Source organism: Zootoca vivipara, chromosome 7 (assembly GCF_963506605.1).
Source record: "Zootoca vivipara chromosome 7, rZooViv1.1, whole genome shotgun sequence".
In the NCBI taxonomy this organism is placed as follows: Eukaryota; Metazoa; Chordata; class Lepidosauria; order Squamata; family Lacertidae; genus Zootoca; species Zootoca vivipara.
Genome location: NC_083282.1, coordinates 95,599,396 through 95,606,281, shown reverse-complemented (window position 1 = coordinate 95,606,281; position 6,886 = coordinate 95,599,396). Strand labels below are relative to the sequence as shown.

Here is a 6,886-nt window from a genome sequence, read left to right as displayed (position 1 = left end):
ACCTCCACCCGGGGTCCCCTTCCAGGTCTGCACTGCTAGAGCTCTATGAGTGTCAGCCCCCCCCCCCCGCTCTGGCTGGAAGAATCTCAAACTGCCTGAATCGCTCTGTGGAGACCACCAGGCACTTCTCACTTCTCTCTCCAACTCCTTCCATCCATCCCCACAGCTGACAAGGAGCTCTTCCTGCCTTCCATCACTTGCTGGGGGTCCGCTGGGCTTCATCCTTCCCTTCCAATTCTCTCTCTCTCTCTCTCTCTCTCTCTCTCTCTCTCTCTCTCTCTCTCTCTCTCTCTCTCTCTCTCTCTCTCTCGTTCAGGGATTCCTTTTTCCTGGCATTGGCTTGATGAAACCAGCTGCTGCCTGCTAATCTTTCCTCCTCCTCCTCCAGGTTTCCTTTCCCTCCCTGGCCCCGGAATCAGCAAACTGCGGAACCAGGAGGAGGTGGGTGGTGCCCACCCCTCCACTGCCGCCCCCCCCCGCTTTGCATATCTGTTATTGCAGATATTAATATTGTGCTATTTGAAGCAACTGGATGCCTAAAAACTGACTCTGTTTGGACATGGAGCATTGTCCAGACCCATGAGATATTATTCAGCAGCTTCACTTGCAGAACTTTCTTCAAAACAAAACAAAAATATCAAATGATACATCGAAACAATTCCATGAGACATGTTGTTGTTGTTGTTGTTGTTGTTGTTGTTGTTGTTTAGTCGTGTCCGACTCTTCGTGACCCCATGGACCAGAGCACGCCAGGCACTCCTGTCTCGCACTGCCTCCCGCAGTTTGGTCAAACTCATGTTGGTAGCTTCGAGAACACTGTCCAACCATCTCGTCCTCTGTCGTCCCCTTCTCCTAGTGCCCTCAATCTTTCCCAACATCAGGGTCTTTTCCAGGGAGTCTTCTCTTCTCATGAGGTGGCCAAAGTCTTGGAGCCTCAGCTTCACAATCTGTCCATGAGACATATACCCGTCCAAGACACAGGCTCAACATCTTACAAAATATGAAATAATTCCAACAGACCAAGAAGCAGAGCTCTGTCTCCGACCACAGCCTGGATTCCAGCCTGAGTCTGGGTGAACCTGGAGAGCTTCAGTTACATCCTTACTCTCCGAGAGTCTGAGAAAAAGAAACTTCCGTCACCATGCTTCCAAGATGGCTAATTTGCCATTCAATACCTTAATCCAGGCATCGGCAATGTTTTCTGCCCGTGGGCCGGAGGATTCCCACGGTCTATCGTCCGTGGGCCGGACATGGGCCCCACAGGTGCAGAAGCGATTTCCAGTGCCGCTCTGCCCATGTCCCAAACACCGGGAATGGCTTCTGCACATGTCCGCGGCTGCGCAGAAGCGATTTCCGGTGCTGGCTGCTCATTTCCAGAATGTCCGCAGCGCCAGAAATTGCTTCTGCGGCTGCATAGACGTGATTTTCGGCGCCGCTCGGCGAGTCCCCACACCGCGCTGCGCCAGTTTACCACAGTGCACGGGGGACTTGCCAAGTGGGCGGCTCGGTTCACGGGCGGCCCATGGGCTGGATAAACGGCCATGGGCCGGAGGTTGCCAATGCCTGCCTTAATCTAAGGTTAAATACTCATGTGTGAGCTAGCAGAAAACAGTGATAGTTAATTATCAACTCAGTGAAAGCTCAGAGTCCCTTAGAATACTGCAGTGTTAAACCCTTTCATCAATACATTCCCATTTCAGTGACAGTCAAATGATTAAACATCCCTCTGCAGGTGGCCCTGGTGCCAGGGATCCAGTGATGGTGATGTGCTGGATTGAGGGTACCTTGCACGGTCCCTATCCTGGGCAACCTGCTGCACCTTCCTAGCCTGGCAGGGGAGTCCCTATTTCTGCATTGCAGGGGGTTGGACTAGATGACCCTTGGGCTCTTCCAACTCTACAATTCTATGTCTGAGCCAAGATGGGTCTTCCTGGCCAAGGGCTGAGTGTTGGGCAGCTGCCCCTGAAGCCCCCTAGACCTCAGACAAGGCTGGGTGGGTCTAGCCACCTCCCCCCTCCCTCTGTCCCTCCTGGCACCATGGTGGGCCCTCACCTGCTTTGGCATGGAAGGATGGCGAGAGCTTCTTCCTCCTCCTGCTCCTCCAGTCCCCAAGTCCCAGGCCTCGCAAGGAGACGGTATCTCAGCTAAACGAGGCAAAAATGATTTAATGGAGGAGGCTAATCAAGGAGGCCAAGAGAGACTCCGCGCCACAGCTCAGATACAAGATTCAATTAAAATGCAGCCTTTGTGGGCCTCGCCATTTTAATTTTCCACAAATTAGCTTAAAAAAGGTATGGAAATGAAGATATTAGATTTTTAAAAAAGGAAAAAGGAAAAAGCAAACCCTTTGAGGATTATATTAGCAATTCCCCTCTTTCAAACCAGCACATGGCCCTGATTCTCTCCCCTGCAGCGGAGAAGCCGTCTCCCCTCTTCTCTTCAAAGGGAGGAAGGTGGTCTCAGGTCAGGGCTGTGGAGAGGCAGCGGGGGGGGGGCTTAGATTAAGACCTGGCAGAGACCCGGGTTCAAATCCCCACTCATGGGTCAGTTGCTGCCTCTCAGACTAATCGACCTGGGGATTAATTGAGGAGAGAGGTGGGGGACTTCCCTTTTCCTCACAACTTTGGAAATTCACCCCAACACATGAAAGCTCAAAGGACCATATCGATATTAGCCTTTTAAGGTGCCACAAAATGTGGTGTTGGTTTTATTCTGATGAACTTTAATTAAGAAAGATGTACATTCTGGTTCGGCTGCTCTAATTGCCTGTGTCTAAACATCCCCCCAAGTCCAGCTGCTCAGCCATTAACCACGTCACAGGAGGACCATTGCTTAGCCAAAGATGCATCTCAGATGGGGTGGAGGCAGAAAACACCACCCAGAGAGATAAACTTAAAGGGGCGCAGTGGGCCTTTTATCAGGTAAAGGGGCTCCTTGGTCAGGTCACCCAGGTGTAGTTCCCTCCCAAAAAACCCTCACCTGCTACAGGTGAGGAGCTGCAGCCACCTTTTGCATCTGTGTGGGGGAGCCCACCCCTTCTAGTCAGGTTTGGATTGCCTTTTATTTCACCCCAAGGACACTGAGGTGGAGTCCAAGAGGGCAGCACCTAACCCTCCTTGAACTGTCTGGTCTGGGTTACACAGGGATCCTGGGCCAGAATTAAATTCTGATCAAACTTGAAATCTTCTAGAAATCTTCTAGAAATCTTCTAGAAATCAAAGGATCTAGTAAAGGTTGAAAGATTCACTGAGAGGTTCTCTATAATGTGAGGTAAGGCCATTTTCAAATATCTGAAGGGCTGTCAGATGGGAGGTGGAACAATCCTGTTTTCTACTGCTCCGAAGGGGAAGACTTGAACCCATGGCTTTAAGTTACAGGAAAGGACATTCCGACTAAACCTCAGGAAAAGCTTTCTGACAGTAAGCGCTGCTTGACAGTGGAACGGTCTCCCTTGGGAAGTTGTGGACTCCAAGTCCTTGGAGATGTTTAAGCAGAGGTTGGATAGCCATCTGTCTGGGATGCTTTAGCTGAGATTCCTGCACTGCAGGGGGGTGGACTGGATGACCCTCGAGGTCCCATCCAATTATACAATTCATTGATGCCATGGTTTTGTGATGGGCAAAGCAGGACACACCAACTGAGCCCCTCGCTACCCCCTCCATTATCTGGAGAAGAAGTGGGCCTTCCACATTCCCAAAAGTGTCTGGTGGCAGAAGGAGTGCTGGATGGGGGCCATTTGGGATCTGGGCTGGGCTACCTATGGTGTTTCCTGCTTGGCAGGGGGTTGGACTGGATGGCCCTTGTGGTCTCTTCCAACTCTATGATTCTATGATTCTACCTCCGGGGCCCTGTGAGGCAGGAAGGTGAAACCAGGCCGCCCGTCTCCAGGAGAGCAAGTTCCCGGCTCTTCATTATAAATGACTAAACATGAATATAAATCACAATTCAGGGTGTCAGCTGTACCAGCCAGCCTCAGCCAAACAGAAAAATAATCAGTTTATAACAAATAAATGTAATCTTTCACCGACTCCCAATTCTCAAATGTTTTTTTTTCCTACCCAGCTTACACCGGCTGGATGCTGATCAGGGCTATGGGAGGAGGAGGAGGAGGAGGACTCTGTGTCTGCCACCTCCTGGACAAAGAGAGGCCCCCCCTGGCTGGCCTGGACAGCGGGGGGGGGGCAGTTGCCCCCTCCCTTCCCTTTTTGCAGGTCCCCCCTCTACAGCAGCAGCAAAACAGCTTGCTCCATCTTCCACATGGCAGCCCTTCAGCTCTTTGCAGATGGCCGTCAGATCACCCCTCCATCATTCTCTTCTAAGCATGCCCAGCTCCTTCAACCGTTCCTCATCAGGCTTGCTTTCCAGGCCCTGGATCATCCTGGTCACCCTTCTCTGCACACCTTCCAGCTTGTCCACATCCTTCTTAAACTGGAGTGTTCAGAAGATTCAACAATCTGGGCCAGCCTCTGTCAGCAACCTATAGGTGAAGGATTTCCTGCTTGGGGTATATGGCTGGAGGGCATTTGCTGGGGGGCGCAGCAGTTTGTGTGGCCAAGTCTGCACATTTCCCCTCCCAATAAACACCCCAGAACACCATTTCGAATCCTGGCTCTGATCACAGAAATGTGGAAATTCTTGGCACGTTTCCACCATTCTGAGTAGGACCTGCGCCTTCCAGGGTGCAGTTTAGGGAAGATTAATAAATTAGTAACCCAAACCCCTACAGGGCCTGAATTCACGGGGACCTGGAGAAAAAGGAGTCCAGACAAGAAGGAAGTGGGGAGAAGCCAGCCTTGGTGGGCAAAAGGCAGAGAAGCCCCCCTGAGCTCCTCGCGTTTCAAGCAAACTGGGAGGGTCTGCAAGGTCTGTCCCACTGCTGGAGACAGAGAGCTCAGCGTCCGCCTGGGTTTGCTCCACTGCCAAATTGGAAGGATTGAGGGTGGGATGGCGTGGCTGCACTATGAAGAACGGTCGCAGCGTTCGGGACTTTGTAGTTTAAAGAAAAAGAAAGTGAGAGGCAACATGATTGCAATTCGCCTGGCATGGAGAAAGGGGAGAGGGAAACATTTCTCTTCCTCTCACCTGCCACTAGAATGCCCAGACATCCAATGATGCTGAATATTGGAAGATCCAGGATGGATGTAAGAAAAGCTGTCTTCAAGCAGTTCAGAGTTAACCTACGGAACTCCCTCCCTCAGGAGGAAGGGAGGGCCACCAACTCTCGTAGATGGCTCTAAAAGAGGATCAGACAAATACATGGAGGAGCAGAGAGGGCTGTCAAGGGCTACCAGCCACAGTGGCGTAGCGTGGGATGCCAGCACCCGGAGCCACACCGAGGGGAGGGGGAGGGAGGGAAATGGAGTGCGCCTGCGCATTCAACTGCCTCATGGGGTCGACATCACCTAGGAGGTTATGGCCGTAGAGATAAGAAAAGAAGAGTCGTTCTGTTGCCGGGAAAAGTCGCTTCCTGGTTCACGTGGAGAAGTTCTTTTCAACCGAGCCCAGTGATGGAGAAGCACAGCTGTATGGAGACAGCACTGGGTGTTGAAAGTTTGTGTCCCTAACAATTTTGCGCCTGGGGCAACTGCCCCTGTGCCCCCCCATTGCCACTGACTAGCCAGGATGACTCTCCTCAGCCTGCACAGCTGGAGGGGAAGGTGCTCTTGTGTTCAAATCCTGGTTGCCAGTTTCCCATTGGGGCACCTGGTTGGCCTCTGTGAGAACAGGATGCTGGACTAGATGGGCCCTGGGCCTGATCCAGCAGCAGGCTCTTCTTGTTTCCTTCTCATCCCCTCCTGGCCTAGCGCCTTCTCCGTGGGGCAGCCCCCCCTCCACGCCCCCCCCCTGCAGCAGCTGCTCCTGACCTTCAGCTTCTCCCTGAAAAGCGCATCTCGTCTGCTCCCTCCCCGGCCCCCGCCAGCAGCTCCTGCCACTTGGAGCAGGAGTCCCATTTGTCACTGTCTCTTTTCAAGGGTTCCGTATCTTGGGAGCCACGTGGGTCACCCAGCTGTAATGCAACGGGGGTGGGGGTGGGGAGGAACTCTGGAGGAAGGAGGCAGCCTGCATGTATGCGGGGGGGGGGGGCTGCCTTCCCACCCCATCCACTTCCTCCGGGCAGGGGCTGGGGTCATCCTGACCAGGCAGAAGGGTCCCAGGGGTGGGCCTTTGGACCCCTTAACCCAGGGGTCCCCAGACTTACCGGGCTTCGGGCCGGAGGGCAGGGAAGTGCGCACGCAGCGGGCCGGAGGGCGGGGGAGTGCGCGCCCGTGCGCGTGCGCACACGCACACGGTCGGGGGAAAAATCGCTGAAAATCGCTTGTGCGCATGCGTATGGGCCTCCCCCGACCCAGAAGTGCATCGGAAATGACCTCTTCTGGGTCGGGAGAGGCCCATACGCATGCGCACAAAGGATTTTCGGCGATTTTTTGCCGATTTTGAAGATCGCTGCCGCGCCGCACACTGTAAGAGCGGGCAGCGGCAGCGGGCGGCGGGGGTCGTCGCGGGCGGATTGGGAGGCCAATTGGGTCGCATCCGGCCCGGGGGCCGTAGTTTGGGGACCCCTGCCTTAACCTCTGCAGCCTCATCTCACCTAGCTTCTCTCTCCCCCACATTTGCGGCGCGAGATCAGAGGGGCAGAGGAGGCTGCCTTTTGCTGAGTCAGAACAGTGGCCCATCTCGGCCAGTGCTGCCCACATGGACTGGCAGGAGTCTCTCCCATTCTTTCCTATCTGGACCTGCTGCGGAATGAACCGGGCACCTTCTACCTGCAAGGGGCTCCACCACTGAGCTTTGGCTCTGGAAAAGGTGCAGGATGCGGAGACGTTCTCCTCCAAGGAAAGGCTGCCACAACGTTTGGGGCTTTATAGCGTGGCAGAAAATGTGTCTT

At 53.8% G+C, this 6,886-nt stretch overlaps 1 long non-coding RNA gene across 2 annotated transcripts; it reads right to left on the bottom strand.

Moving 5' to 3' along the window:
- Window positions 1-503: 503 nt before the first annotated feature.
- Window positions 504-6,243, bottom strand: LOC118089038 (uncharacterized). 2 transcript variants are annotated; one of them, XR_009557976.1, is made up of 3 exons: window positions 6,200-6,243; window positions 2,053-2,144; window positions 504-1,116 (listed from the first exon to the last, which is right to left on the bottom strand). It is a non-coding gene; the product is annotated as an uncharacterized LOC118089038 (long non-coding RNA). The 2 variants fall into 2 exon arrangements; XR_004693077.2 differs by lacking the exon at window positions 6,200-6,243 and adding an exon at window positions 5,083-5,378.
- Between the last annotated feature and the right edge of the window lie 643 nt (window positions 6,244-6,886).